The sequence below is a fragment of the Sinohyriopsis cumingii genome, chromosome 9, assembly GCF_028554795.1.
Source record: "Sinohyriopsis cumingii isolate HCF-2022 chromosome 9, ASM2855479v2, whole genome shotgun sequence".
Classification (NCBI taxonomy): domain Eukaryota; kingdom Metazoa; phylum Mollusca; class Bivalvia; order Unionida; family Unionidae; genus Sinohyriopsis; species Sinohyriopsis cumingii.
In genome coordinates this window covers 109,401,832-109,418,792 of record NC_142969.1, presented here as the reverse complement: position 1 = coordinate 109,418,792, position 16,961 = coordinate 109,401,832, and the positions used below count along the sequence as shown (strand labels likewise).

The 16,961-nt window shown below is 35.7% G+C and overlaps 1 protein-coding gene across 2 annotated transcripts in view; it reads right to left on the bottom strand.

Annotated features, from left to right (window-relative positions):
• Nucleotides 1–16,961, bottom strand: part of LOC149792456 (uncharacterized) — a 54,239-nt gene that overhangs the window by 20,722 nt on the left and 16,556 nt on the right. The window contains exon 2 of one of the 2 annotated variants that reach the window (XM_089971039.1): nucleotides 15,703–15,866. The exons of the other annotated variant lie outside the window; for it this stretch is intronic. The gene's annotated coding sequence lies outside the window, so the exon portion shown is untranslated. The remainder of the gene's footprint in view (nucleotides 1–15,702; nucleotides 15,867–16,961) is intronic. 2 annotated transcript variants of the gene reach the window in all.

Sequence of the window (16,961 nt, the reverse complement as noted above, 5' to 3'; positions counted from 1 at the left end):
TAATGATGAATTAACATTCATAATTTTGTGAATTTTTTTTAAATAAAAAAAAAACATTTTTTTTTTTATTTTCATAACAAAACTTTTCCTGAAAACATGTCTGAAGGAATCGTTATCAACATTCATAAAAGGGTCATTTAATAGGTTTGAAAAGATTATGACATCGCTCTGTTTTGTGCATTAGTTAAACCCTTCAACCATATTGTATACAATAAAATTACCGTATTGAGAATAATAGACTAACCCTATTGTAAACAATACACTGGTAGAGTGAAGAGGGGATTATCAAGTTTAATCTTGGACCATATGGTTTAATTACTAGTTATTTCAATTCAGGTAAGAGTTGACATTAATTACAGGTAAGGAGTCTCATACCAAGGGTACACTGGAATGAAACACCCACATGCATGCGACTAGATAATCCATGTTTCCTAATTTCCAAGGACTAAAGATAACAGTCTTTTTCAACTTAAGGGTTCTTAACCTCGCAAATTCTATGAATTTACTGTTCTCTAATAATCATCTAATGGCCACACCATAAGAAACTGAAATTTCAACTCGTGTGATGTTTCCCTTGTTTCATATTTGTATGATTTATCAATAAAAATTTCCAAGTCTAATATAAATACTTGGCCTATGCAATACTAAACACGACCCAAATATGGAATAAATAGAAACATTCATATCTCAATCACAGAACCAATATACCAACAAATACCCAGATAATTCCATATGTTAAGAAATAAGCGATGGTCCATTTTACGAAACTAATCGATGTCATAACGTCTCGGGAATATTATACATTATGACGTCAGCTGTTAAAAATTGGCTAAGTACACAGGCCGACATAGAACTTCCTAACACAGAGTCTATATCATAAAAAATGAATCGCTAAGATCTAAGAAAGCTGTATACAGAGACGTACCTACCAATAACAGGTTCGTAACACTATTATTTCCCTCTCGTAGTTATACAAATTAGACAGGGTCTATATTTTGGTCCGAGCTAAATTTAATCTTAATTCATTATAAAACTGAAAACATCAATTAAGGCTGTACGGCACTTGAACCCACACATATGGCAATATGTTATGTAAGCACAAAAATAGGACTATGTGGTACCTAAGTCCACAAATAGGGCTATACGTCACTTAATTCCTCTAATAGGGAAATACGACAAATTAAGACCACTTACTTCCGCCGACAAATAGGGCTATTCGGCACTTAAGCCCTCACAAAGGGCTATACTGCATTTCAGCTTACAGATAGGGCTATACGGTACTTCAGCTACAGATAGGGCTATACGGTACTTCAACTTACAGATACAGCTATACGGTACTTCAGCTTACAGATACAGCTATACGGTACTTCAGCTTACAGATACAGCTATACGGTACTCAAGCTTACAGATAGGGATATACGGCACTTCAGCTTACATATAGGGCTATACGGCACTAATCCCCACAAATAACTGATGACTGACTGTGCGTACTTAAGTTCTGCACAAAATGAAAATAACAAAAATCATAAAACCGGCCATCTTATTTTACTCTCTAAAATCCGTAGTTTCAATTTACAATGTTCGCGTACCCATTCCTTGCATTATGACAAAGTTATCTTTTAAAACAATACAAACTCACATTTCCTATCACCAATCGTCATGCATTTAAGCCAAAGTGCATTTCAAAATATTAGTCCTAGAATCGATAACAACTTCGAAAAAACAATTTATTTTATGTTTACTTGGCTCGTGCAACAAACATGAATTACCCAGAATCCGCAAAAAAAAAATTAGTATAAAAGTGAAGCAGTCTTCCGTTAGTTGCGTGGCTTCATAAGTTCATACGAGAGTCTGGCAAAATGCTTTATTTGATCGCTGTTACCGACAGTAGGCGCTTCTGTGAAACTATGTACAAGGTAAATTGTAGAAACATTTCTCTCTGACTCAAAGCTTATTTAAGTGTACTTTCTGCAATCATTGAAGACAAACTTATATTTACAGCTTAATGGATATAATCAAACACATTGTCTTTAGAAACAGACGACACAGAAGACTTGTCAATGTTTACGTGTAAGATAATATAATCTCTTCATTTTAATCACGTATGACTTCACCTCATCTCACCAGCCAATCAAATCACTTTTCCAAATTTTGGAAAGCCTTGTTCTAGCTTTACAAGACATTTGTTTCTTCCAGAGTGTTTATTTTAAAGGTAAAGCTAGCGACAGGACAAGAACAGTCACCGAAGCATGATCGAATATTTTAATTGAGTTTCTGGATAGATGGGAACACAAAAAAATTCTCAATAATATCTAGCAAAGATGTTTCAAGCTGTTTGCCCCTTAAATTAAGAGTCTCATCAACTCTTACACATGTAAAATTATTCGCTAATGTTTTGTCTGGAATGGTTTACGGCGTCAGTTAAGCTAGCTAAATGTGATTACCGTTTAAGATGGACTGGTTTATTTGTCAATTAGCATACGTCAAGACTTTCGTTTTGTTGTTCAGTCTTTCAATAATGAAGCCTGTGGATTAGGCTGCCATTCATGTCTAGAGTTGGAAAATACTCTCAACCGAGTTATCTCCGTAATGATCTGACTGGAAGCCTGACGAAATAAGACTATAAACCTTTCTCATGTACGAACAAGCATGCTATCAATCATGTTTTAGAATCGGTGTTAAAGGAATAGGTTATACACCGAGTTGCAGGGTTGTCTGGAAAACAAAACCTGCCGTCGGTAGAGATTGTTTGGGGTTTTTTTTAGACATTCGGTGCAGCGAGGTGTATAATAATAATAATAATAATAATAATAAAATTCAATACTATTTTCACTTCTTTGGACGTTACATGGTCAGATGTTGACTATGATTTTTTTTCCTCCATTACATTCCACATGCTTGCCTTGAGTGACCTAAATAAAGCATCAGATTTCACGTGCCATTCACGGGTAATCCCATTATCATACCATTGCATGTGCTTGTCAAGGGTAACCCAGTATATCATCACATTTCACGTGTTTTTCATGTGTGACAAATACGTCAAATCTTCTGCGTGAATAACAATGAAGACTAGATAGACGAAACAATGAACGAGATATGAATGACGTAATGTATTTCGGATGGTGATGAATGTCCAAAAAAGTATGTGTTCTTACGATAACATCGGAATAGTACCGAACAAAACAGGTGACCGCTTTTGCCACTGTGGATAATTGTGAGAGCATAGTAAATACCGACGCTGTATGTGCCTTTCACCGTATCTAGGCACCGTATCTAGGCAGAGATGATTTTTCTTTGTTTTCTTGTAAGATGCATGTGAACTTATAATTTCGAGCAGAATCATTTCAACAACAACAATAACAACAACAACAACAACAAAGAATTCTCAAACTTTAAATGAGATAAGGGTGTAGTTTTTCTGTTTGAATCGACTCACTGAAATTATAATGCTCTTATACGTATGCAGTAGCTTGATTATTTTATATTTTGAACATTTCCAGAACATTTGCCCTTTTCGACTTTATCAAAAGCAATTTGTTACCTAAAACCATAGAATGAGTTATCCTTCATTCTGGATTAATAGAATGACTTGTCCCAAATTCTGGATTAATAGAATGACTTGTCCCAAATTCTGGATTAATAGAATGACTTGTCCCACATACTGGATAAATAAAATTATCTGTCCTATATTCTGGAATAATATAATGGTATGCCAACTATCCTGGATCAATAGCGATATCTTTTATATTTGTAATTAAATGCCAAAAAAATTCAAGTCCAGCTTGTTTACTTAGTTATATGTTCCAATGTTACACTCCCACCATGTTTATAAACTTCCCATGCTCTGGTGTCAGTCACCTCCTGCTTTTTGCATATTTAGTTTGTAATTGTGAACTATATTTTTCTTCTTTATAAGTTCAGTATACAAATTAGGATTGTCTATATTTAATTAGGATTGTCTATATTCAATTAGGATTGTCTGTATTTAATCGATATATGTTGGTAAGTATCAATTGTGATTACTTTTGTTTTGTCGATTATGTTGGTTAGCGTATCTTAGGACTGTCTAAGCTCTTGCGAGATATGTTGGCAAATGTCAGTTAGGATTGTCTCTGTTATGTCGATATATGACGGGACCGCTTCGGTGGCCTAGTGGTTAGAGAGTTCGCCTCGGATGCGGTAGGTCGCGGGTTCGAACCCCAGCAGAGTCATATCAAAGATTTATAAAAAATGTTACTAACAGGTGCCTCGCTAGGCGCTCAGAATTATGGGGTTAGTAATAGGACTGGTCGACCTGGTGTCAGGATAATGTGACTGGGTGGAACATCATGTTACATGTCTGCGGCATGATGCCCCAGTGCTAGACATCACAATAAACTGTCATACTGCAGACATCGCAGCGATATGACTGAAAATTAGTTGAAGGGACGTTAAAGATCCTAATCACACACACACACAGAGCAACACGATATATGATGATATGTGGTAAGTGTCAGATAGGATTGTCTATGTTTTGTCGATATATGTTGATGTCAATCAACTATAATGCCTGACAATGGCATATCTATATCCGTTCTGTAAAGAATAATCCAAAAATAACTGCTTGACAAGCTAGATATTCCTCTAGGATTTGAACAGTGTGAGATAAAATCGCATTTATTTCCCAGTATTGCTTATATATAGGTCTTCCATTTTTTTTATACAGTACGTATCCAATTCAAAAACAGATTTAATACCTTTTACATAAAAAACAACTGAAAACAAATGTTTTCTATAACTGATATCATGACTTTTGAAAATTAAGTGTAGCCCGCATATCCCTTAACCCCTGACAATCGAATGTGGCGATCTTATACCCGCATATACCTTAACCCCTGGCAATTGAATGTGGCGAGCTTATACCCACATATCCCGTAACCCCTGGCAATCGAATGTTGCGAGCTTATACCCACATATCCCTTAACCCCTGGCAATCAAATGTGGCGAGCTTATACCCACATATCCCTTAACCCCTGGCTATCAAACGTGGCGAGCTTATACTCTAACTCGGGCGTCTCAAACTTTAATCAACCTGAGGGTCGGGTGAGTGATGGCCCAAGGGATGCACCACCGTTGTTATCTCTATTGACACCTTGTGACGCCAATCATTTTGCGGGCCACAGGATACGGTTTGGCGGGCCGCGTGTTTGAGACTTCTATCCTAAATCATGGCTAATAAGTGTGGTCAGCTAAGCCCCATAATCTCATTAAGTATATTTCGTAGAGCGATTTCGTAAAACACTTGGCAATTAAGTGTATTCGGGCTGATCCCATAATACCTGGCAATTAAGTGTGGCAGTTGATCCCCTGACTCCAGCAATTAAGAATGTATTTCATATTCCCTAACTCCTGGCGGTGAAGTATGACCAGCTGGAACACCTAACCCCTGGCAGTAAAGTATGGTCAGATGATCCTTTAACTCCTTGTTATTAAGTGTGGTCAGCTAAAGCACTATTAGTTAAGTGTGGTTAGCTAAAGCACTATTAGTTAAGTGTGGTCAGCTGATCGTTTAACATCTGGCATTTAAGTGTGACCAGCTTATCCACTAACCCCTGGCTATTGATGTGGTCAGCTGACCACCTAACCCCTGGCCAGTGGGTGTGGTCAGCTAACAATTTTAACAAGAGCATGTGGTAGTCAACGGTTTCGAAACAGCCCAAAGCCGTACAAGGTAAAATTTAATAACAGTAAGCCGAAAACCTTTCTAGCATAATTTTGTCCCAATGGATTTCGTTTTGAGACGTTTTGTAGTGGCAAAGCATGCACGGTAATTGTTTGAGAAAAACTATAATTATTTCATATTTCCAACATTACAGACCCACCATATTTCATTTCATTACATATTAAATATGTATATCTTGAAATAACATGTATCGAGGTATGTTGTTTTTGTTGTTGTTGTTGTTGGGTTTAACGCCATTTTTTCAGCACATGAGGTATCGTTTTAGGAATCTCTTTACAGATTTAGATTATAGAATGCTGTTAAGAATACGGCTTTAGATGACGATATCTTTGTTACACTTTTGTGACATCACATAAATGGGGTCTGTCACACTTTTTTTGTCCGCGTATTACACGTGCTTTATGGTATGTGACAGTGACCCAAATATATCCAGTTTTCCGTGTACGTATTAGTAAAAGAATGGTTTGGCTCAGTTATAGGGTCGACCAAACTGTTAACGACATATAACTGAAGTGGTCGACAAAGTTATATTATTTATTGTGTACAACGCCTGTAAAGACAAGCAGAATCAAGTAAAGTGGGAATAAAACCAGCAAAGAAATATATCATGACTAATTAATTCCCATGTCCCGGTGGTTTCTCTTCACGGGTAACTGTTGGAGAAAAAATAATTAGCTTTTGCATTATTTAATAAAATAACATGTTATATTTTTATACAAGCCTACAGACTTTGACATTTAATATGAAATCAGTCTCGCCTTCATATGACCTCTGACCCCTCCTGCAAAGATAGTTTGATTAAATGCGTAGTATCGTATAGACTTAACTAAGTATTTGTCAAGAAATTTATGCTTTTGTTACTGCGCCATGAAATATGAATTTTGTGCTGATAGTGATCTGAATTTCACTAGTGTCAAGTCTGAAAATTCACCAGTGACAAGTCTGAATTTCACTAGTGACAAGTTATTATTGCAAATCAATAAGCACTCATTCAGGTGTAACCTTGATGTTTATTAAAATTTTATACCAATCATATCCAGTATTATTTTCGTCATGTTTGCAATACATATTCTATACGTATTCTATACGTATTGCATTTCATTATTACCTATAACGTCTCTTTCGTCAAATAATGCATATCGATATAATATTTCAAGACTGTATTTGCATGTTGGATTCGTGTCAAAAAATTGTATGAGACATTTGTTTATGAATAAAATTATTTAATAAATTAATAATTCCGATTAGTTGTAGATTTTTTATTTGATTAGTCTTCTTTGAAATAAATTCTGTAAACGATGTTGTAGAACGCTGAAAGTCAAAACTCATTTAAGGATACATACACATAATGTTGTCTCTTAAATGAGGTTAAGCTCTAAGGAACCTTGCTAAATTTACGATGCGGAAACCAGTCAGAAGTACGGCAAAAGGGACATAACTGCTGTAAATGATGATGTAGTGTTGTGCTAAAAAGCGATATCTTTCAGTGCCTCGTCAATTCTAAGTTGCATGCAAAATTTGGTTGAAGTGTCCCAGTTTCTTTGCATATAATACTGCGGAAATCAATGTCAGGAGGATGGGCACTAAATTCACGTGAAACATATCGTGAAATACCGGAAACCATACTCCCTTAGGGACTAATCAATATAAAAGTTACCTGCCAAATTCAGGTCAGACCAAATAAGCCTTGGCAAAGTTAAACTGTGATTAAAATAAAATTATTGACAGCAAAATTATCTTGCATAAGCCCAATTCTTCAGAGATGGACGGATGGACAAAGTGATTACTAGAGATATCCGCAAACGTCATCGAGCAGTTTCCTAATTATAGATAATAAGAGAAAATATATCGTTACCAACTCATCTTTTGTAACACACTTTGAGGCTAACTGCACCTTATTCGCGATGCAGAAGTCTAACGTCTCGTGACAGGATACAAGTTTTGGAAAATGTGAAACAGTTATTTTTGTACAGCTGTGACACGGAATTAGATTCCGTGATTATGACAAGAAAGGCTGTGGTCGGCAACCCTATCAATGGCTCTCTTCGGGTTCTGTTTTCCAAATTTCCTTCATTCAGTTTCATGCATCAGTAAATATGATCCCCATTTTTAAGATGTGGAGTTTCCTTTCAGGTAAGTGACTTGAGGTAAATTATATAACTGCTATACGGCGCGTGTAATGATTCAGGCCATTTGCTTGAGGTAAAATGTATCATTGCTATATGATACAAGCCTGCAATGATTACAACCATTTACTTCATGTACAATATACCACTGATGTATGGTACGTGCAGTGCAACATAATATTTATCATGAAAGTATATTCCCTATCGCTCCGTCATTCTGTTTAATTTTCGCAAATTTGTCAACAATTACTCAGCTTAATACATTAGAACTGAACCAAAAATATGAAATTCCGACATCTGCCAGAAGTTAAAGAATGTATACAGTGACAGTAGAAATTTCTTATATACTTAATTTACACTTCCAGTTTGTGTCTTCATAGTCTTACCAAATTCATCATCTTTTTTCTTTTTCTAAAACTAAATAGATTTATCAGTCATGTAAAATACAAATAGGGGCAACAACAAAAAAATATAGACAGTGATTTTCTTTGTATTATCGAATTTATCGTCAAGTCGAACGAATATGTGATCATTTGTCGTCAAGTCGAATGAATATGTGATCGATACGAAAGATATTGATCACTCGTAGAATTTTTAACTAAATATCCTGTCTGTTTACCTCTTTTACCTCAAATACTTCTTGACACATACTGTTCGGATTTCTGCATCGCTTAAATTAGTTCGCGTTGGAAGAATGAATAAACTGATAGATAATCTCAGAGTTAACATCCACCTCCAAGTCGAGTCTGGAGCATATCTTGTAACATCTGACCATCTTAATATATATTCCAGCATTATTACAATTTCGAAGTTCCCTGTTTGTCAAGCATTCACACACATGCACAGACAAAAACGGACGCATGTTATGCACGTTCTTAAATAAGCGATTGAAAAAACTGGTGAAACAAGCGATAGAGCTTAGATTTGGATTCATGAATTTGTAAGATTTTTTTGCATGCATATGTTTCATTCTGTTATTGAATAAAATCACATTGTACAACGAAGTTGCGAATAACTTATAACCTTTAATCTGAATCAAGACATAAATCAAATCACCACTTGGAGTAAGCCTGTCGTCGAAAACAATATCATGCAAGAACCATCTCTTTTGGTTCTTTTGTTTTTGTTTTGTCTCGTTGTGGGCTTTTTTCATTGTGCTCATTTTCATATTTGAGATCGTGCATGGTACTATATATTTATGCGTTCTATCCTGTTATCCGGCACGGACTTGGATAGATTTTCTTTGTACAATCCGGCATGGAATTGGAGAGATTTTCTTTGCACAATCAGCGTGCACATTAATGGATTGCTTTTTCAATGTCAACGCGATTTGTGGGCTCTTAACTTGGGTTTAATGGACAAAAATTTACTCGTCGAATCGACATAAAGTTATTACTGATTTTTATAATAAAAACCACACCTATCCCAGCTGTAAATTCATGTCGCTTAATACATTCTTATACAAGGGAAAAAGTCTGAAAGAAGTTACCGTAATACCTGGTAGCATAAACACATTTGTTTTTGGCATGCATTTATAATGTAACTCGAAGTGAATGTTTTTCTTCATTGTCAATTTTCTTAGGCGATAACAATGATACATTTAAAGGAGTCCGAATTTTCTTATTGTATTTCTTGTGGAATACCACATTGTCTTCTTCGTCTTTGTCTTTTATATTTTCTTGAGAGATGATTTTTCTCTCGCAGGGGAGGCTCTATTCTTCTTCTTCCCTGTCATCTTTGCCGCATTAGGATCTGCTGACATAAGCAAACAATGATTATTGTCTGGTTCTATAATTCGACTTCCACCAAGTCTACTGACAATTTGTTTCTTGTTCCAGGTATTGGTTCTCTGATCTGCAAGTTGTGTTAATTCCTGTCGGATTCTTTCGAAATAAACGTTTTTTGTTTAAATACAGTAACTGAAATGCTGTGAAAATAAACCGAAAGAAAGCGCTGTGTATGCTATAATGCAGCAATTGAAATGCTGTGAAAATATGCCGGCAGAAAACGCTATGTTAGTTATAATGCAGCAACTGAAATGCTGTGAAAATAAACCAACAGAACTCGCTGTGTTTGTTATAATGCAGCAATTGAAATGCTGTGAAAATAATCCAGCAGAAAACGTTGTTCGTTTAAATGCAGTAACTGAAATGCTGTGAAATAAACCAGCAGAAAATGCTGTGTTTGTTTAAATGCAGTAACTGAAATGCTGTGAAAATAAACCAGTAGAAAACGCTGTGTTTGTTTAAATGCAGTAACTGAAATGCTGTGAAAATAAACCAGCAGAAAACGCTGTGTTTGTTTAAATGCAGTAACTGAAATGCTGTGAAAATAAACACTTCTTTCCGATTCGAGACAGTTTTTTCACACTTCTATACTACTGACAAGAAGGAACGATGTAGTGATTACCTCAGTAAACAAATAAATGAAAATAAGAAAACTTAAACTGTATTGTTCATAAATTTTGAGCTTGTTAAAAACAACGCATCCATTCCCAAGAGTCGAATGTTGGTCAGTATATAATGAACTTTAAATTTTAATAGCCATGGTGTCATTTGAAAATTTCCCTCAATATATACCCATCAAAATTATATTATACAGGTTTTTGCGTGACTGTTTATGTTCGATGTAATTCACTGTGTTTTTATTTTTGTTTCGTTGCACATCAACTCGTCGTTGTATATTTTTGTTAAAATTAAAAAAATATATATATACGGTATTGCCTACGCCGCGAATTGAATCTACTGCACGTGCAATGCGTGATTTGTTCTCTACAATAGATAATCAGCTCAGCTCAGGGGGAGACAATCTGATTGAAAACTTAGTTGCGTCAATTCGATGGAATTTTGCTTGCTCTGAAATTTAATTTCTTGCTTGTAAGACCTCACTGGCAGCAACAGTGCATACTATTGTATGGATCTCTAGGTAAGACTGAAAAAGTTTAAGGTAAGGTGATGAAAAAAGAAAATATGAAAAACTATTAAACGAGTCAGTAGAAAATGTACCACTAGGAGAAGGACCCCCTTTCTTCTTGCTGTCATTAATCCGTTGCTGTCATTAATCCCTTGCTGTCATTAATCTTATACCAGTGGAATTAGGAAATAACAATGTTGTGTGTGAGGACGTTGATGGTGGTTTTATAATCGCTGATTTAGTTTTATTGCCGATCCGATGAAATGAAAATTTGCGACAGAAACACCGCAAATTCTGCAAAATATCTGAGAATGTTGATCACCTTCTGACTGGTCGATCGGTAGCCAATCAAATCCACAGTAATACTGGAAACTTTGAAGCCTATTCAAATGTTCTGCTTCTCATAAAGTAAATAAGTAGATTTATTTAATATTTCAACAATTCTAATAGTAAATTTCTGTTAAATGTTATGATTCATAAACTGATAAACCGTATCATCATGCACTGTCATCATGTTGTAGAGTGGAATTGTTTGATAAGTAATCATTACATCTAAAACTCCATAAAGAAATAATTGATAATTCATTCTCTCTCTCTCTCTCTCTCTCTCTCTCTCTCTCTCTCTCTCTCTCTCAGGGGCGTATTAACCATTAAGCAGACTAAGCACGGGCTTAGGGCACCAGGGCCAAAGGGGGCACCACAAAGTTGAGAAAAGGGTGAAAAAAATTAAACGAATGAAGATTTGTAAAAAACAAATTGAAAAACTAGTGCAAATCGATCATAATGTTCTGTTTCTTGATCATGGTGCACCCTAGGGTTATCTTCCCAGGTGTACGTGGAAAGGAGGGGGGCACCAAGATTTGTCAGTGCTTAGGGCACCAGTGAGCCTTAACCCGCCCCTGCTCTCTCTCTCTCTCTCTCTCTCTCTCTCTCTCTCTCTCTCTCTCTCTCACACACACACACACACATGCACACACACTTAAACGCTTCTTGCAATTTGAAATGATAAACATTATATATTTGTTGAGTGTTGTATTATTGGTTACTGACGGGTTGTTATAGACATACTCATGAAACAGTCCGAAGGTGTATGCGTTATACAACAAAGCCTGGTCGTTTCAACAGATAAAATATTACGCAGTAATTGCCTTCGTGTTGCATAGTAATTAGCTGAATTGTGTTCTTATCAAAATGCATACATTATAGCTGACAAAAATGTCATAGTTCTTGCCTGGACACTAAAGTTTATATTATATAGGGGTTACACGTATATTAAAATTTTTCAGTTCATACACTGTGACCATAAAATAATTATTAGTTTACCGACGAAAACCACCATGTTAAAAAATATTTTTTTCTTTCTTTTACTGCTTCTCTACATTATACGTAGACATTCTTACAGCTAGAAATTTCATTCAGAGGGGAGGGAATACGGGTACTGCCCGCACGGGGGAAACATATGTTGAAAGAAATGACACTTTTGTTTATTAACAATGGTATAAAAAGACTTTATATACATAAAATTAAAATTTAATCTTTTAGGTAAGTGAAAAAGACAATAGCAATTTCTTACATTTATCATGCATTCAGTAAACAGGAAAAATAAACGTAATAAATTCCAAACAACAATGAATTAAGAAGGTGTTTTAGTAATCTGGGGAGAGGCTGAGAGGAGAGCCTGGAGAGCAGACAAGGGATAAGGGGGTGGAGTGCATGAGTGGGAGAGACAAGGGTGCTGAGGGCAGAAAATAGTCAACGATGGAGAGGGCTAATGTCCCTTTATTTCTATCTAGCTGGATCAGTGAAGTCGCACGCGCGCGCGCGCACGCACACACACACACACACACACACACACATTATGCAATAAATAAATAAATATATAGATCGATAGATAGATGTTTGTGTATCTGTATGAATGTGAATATGTACTTGGTGCCTGGTGCCGATAGCTTGGTTAGAAATCTTACGCTGTATCATGAAACATGTCTGGATGATCGTTGCAACGATTATTAATCTGTTATTAAGAACACAGGTGAGTAAGATAAAATCCATTTGCATGGAATTCTAATTTAGCAAATTTCCAGGTGAGTAAGATAAAATCCATTTGAATGGAATTCTAATTTAGCAAGTTTCCAGATTAAGTTAAACATTTTCTGGAATCTAAAAGAATAGATAGCAATCTTGTATTGAACTACTTGAGGACTCGAATGTTACTGTGGAGCTGTCACCGGTAAAATAAATACCGCCATTCGTGACAATACAACCATCACAGATATCTTCAAGTTGGGGATTGTTCTCCTAATTTTATCACATTTTCTAAAGGGTTGTCTAGTAATTATTGAAAGATAAAATTTTGTAGATCCCGCATCACACCTGACAGCATAGTGCTCTCAGTCCTAATGGCTGTTTATCGTTGATTTTACCGACATCAATATTGAGATTCATTCGCTGATACAGTCATTACTCTGATTATTATCGTATATACTCACCGATATGTCCAACTGCAAGCATCATACATCCTGATCACATAGTGCACCATCATAGACTCTGATCGCATAGTGCACCATCATACACTCTGATCGCATAGTACACAATCATGGACCCTGATCGCATAGTGCGCCATCATAGGCTCTGATCACATAGTGCACCATCATAGACCCTGATCGCATAGTGACCATCATAGACCCTGATTACATAGTGCACCATCATAGACCCTGATCACATAGTACACCATCATAGACCCTGATCACATAGTGCACCATCATAGACCCTGATCACCACCAGGTCAGTGTTTATATTGTTTGTTATGCTATTTTCTTATTTCTTACAAACTGCAAAGGCCCACATGAGACAACACATTATGAGAGGGCAGAACTGGGTCTGTGCAGTTTTGCTGTTGGACACGATTTATAACTTAAAAAATATAAACAAAACTATAAAAAACAACTTGTGAATATGTGTGCATTTATATAACGAATTTCTTCTTTGACGAGTAAATGTGTGTGTGTGTGTGTGTGTGTATGTGATTTGGATTTCTAACGCAGCTTGAACAATTTTCCAATCATATCGCCACGATGTCTGCAGTGTGGCAGTTTATAGTGATGTCTAGCACTGGGGCATCATGTTGCAGACGTGTGTGATCATGTCCCACCCAGTCACATTATCCTGACACCAGTCCTAACACTAACCTCTTAATGCTGAGCTCCAAGCGAGGCAGCTGGTAGTACCAACTCGAAACCGCGACCTCCCGCATCCGATGTTCTAACCACTTACGCCATCGGAGCGGTCACGATTAAATTTAAATACACTTTTACATTTTGATCGATGGATTACATTCTGCGCACGTAAGGAAGGAACTACGTGTACAAAAGTTGTGTCTAAAATTTCGAAAATTATAAGACCAAAGCTTCACAAAAATATTTCTGAAAACCCTTCACCAGTGCTACCACTTAATTCTACCTAAAGCACAGACCATTACGAAAGACAAAAGAGTAGGAAAGGCAAGGAGATCAAATGTTGATTTAATTACCTGAAGATAATGTTCCTTGGCTATTAAAATGTAATATGAGCGGATGACCTAATTTATCAGGCATTCTAGTTTCTAGCTTATGTAATATGACAATGATTGTGTTTAAATAATTCATTCTTTTCAAATGCGTATGAATCATTTAATATTTTTCTTCAATATCTGTAATACGTACTACCACTAAACTGGTTATATATATGTGTGTCTTTCATCACCAAATTAATACGGCTACAAAAATATCACTAAGTTTCATGAATGTCCACCAAGTAGTTTGGGATATGTAATGGGACTTTAGATGGGACATACAAAATTACGGACGCTTTTGATACCAGCGTGAGGGTAATTTTTTTTAACTGGACAGTACTGCCCGAATGTTCTTGCGATTGACTGAACAGCACGCTATCACGTTTTAGTGATTGACTAGACACTACTGTATCAAGGATTAGCGATTGACTGGACACTACTGTATCAAGGATTAGCGATTGACTGGACACAACTGTATCAAGGATTAGCGATTGACTGGACACTACTGTATCAAGGATTAGCGATTGACTGGACACTACTGTATCAAGGATTAGCGATTGACTGGACACAACTGTATCAAGGATTAGCGATTGACTGGACACAACTGTATCAAGGATTAGCGATTGATTGGACAATACTGTATCAAGTGTTGGCGATTGTCTGGACAGTATTGCATTTAAGTTTTAGCGATTGACTGGACAGTACTGTATCAAGTTTTAGCGATTGCCTGGACAGTACTGTATCAAGTTTTAGCGATTGACTGGACAATACTGTATCAAGTGTTGGCGGTTGACTGGACATTATTGCATTTAAGTTTTGGCGATTGACTGGACAGTATTGCATTTAAGTTTTAGCGATTGCCTGGACAATACTGTATCAAGTTTTAGTGATTGACTGCACAGCACTGTCTCCAGTTTAGCGATTAAATGGACAGTATTCCATCATATTTTAACGATTGACTGGACAGTACTGTGTCAAAGTTTAGGTATTGACTGGACAGTACTGTATCAAATTTTGGCATTGACTGGACAGTACTGTATCACGTTTTAGCGGTTTCTGGAAAAGATTGATATAAGACTGAAGCTGTTGGTAAACTTGACCATGCTATTCATAATCTAATCACATCAAAGGGCCTTGTGACCTCTTTTATTCCATATTTCTGTGTCTATATATATATATATATATATATATATATATATATATATATATATATATATATATATATATATATATATATATATATATATATATATATATATATTTAAGAATGTTAATGCTACATTTCAGAAGTGAAAAAAAGAAAACTTTGATGACAGACAAGTAGTAAAAATATCGTCAGTTTTCTATGTTCCAGATTATTTCTAATAAATAGGATTGATAAATAAACTTACCTGATACCGGACAATACCGTTATGGAAGCCTGCTATCAGCTGCAGTAAGAACTACATTCAAATGTTACCTCTCAACTGATTCGTTGATTAACTGCGGTTCCATTTATTACCAGGCACTTCCAATTTTATGTGTACTGCCCACGCTCAGAGAACGCCCCTGCTTTCTGGAGTGTTTTATCGGACATGGAAAAAGTGAAGACTTATTACTGATCGAGACTTGACTGGTACGCAACACCGATTCGTTATATAGCTTTGACAAATACAGTTACTTTACACAAAGGCAGACACATTAGCCAGAAACGAATAATAACTAGCGATATTGAAACTTGAATCCCGAAAATTCGTGAATGCAAACATGACACGAGATGACCTGCTGCATGCCACCTAGATAGTCCAAGACGGAAACTAATACGTAGTTCGATGTAAGAATATACTGTAAATTACATACTTTCCCATTCATTGCATTCCCATGTCCTTACTTGCATACAAAACTCATCTTAAATGGTATTTGTCAGAACAAAGTCTCCTCCTCCATGAAAAGGAACAGAAGCGATTCACTAATATAATGCGATTCAAACAAGAAATTTAAACCGATCCTGTAAAAATGTGTTTCAGTGATGGACCTCAAATGATTTCAGCGAAGTAAGGGACTATTATATTTCAGTCTTATTTAAATAAAAAAGCAACTTACATAAATGAGAAAGCAGCATATATATATATATATATATATATATATATATATATATATATATATATATATATATATATATATATATATATATATATATATATATATATATATATATATATATATGTATGTATGTATGTATGTATGTATGTATGACTTGCTTCTGTGCAATTTAAAAATCGCTACTCTATCAATTAATTGTAATGGATTGGGGGGGGGTTAAGTCTAAACATCGGGCAGTTCAAAATTTGTCTTTTCAACATTTACAGAATTCGAGAAGTAGCCGCCAATAATGTTATTGCTAGCACTAATTAAGATTTCGTTGGCCAATTGTGGTCATTCGCTTCAGGTGAAAAAAGTCCCTACATTCATTATTAAGTTTAATTTGATTCATTATGTAACACGTCTTTTTTGTTTTCATCATTCCTTTCTGTTGAAAATCTCAGGCAGTATTATGCTTTTCTATATCAGTCTGCTCTACATATGAACTGTTTTCTTTTACTTTCCTTTTTTAAAGGAAAGAAGTGTCAACAGATCAACTCCTTTCGCGAAAAAATAATGCTATATGTTA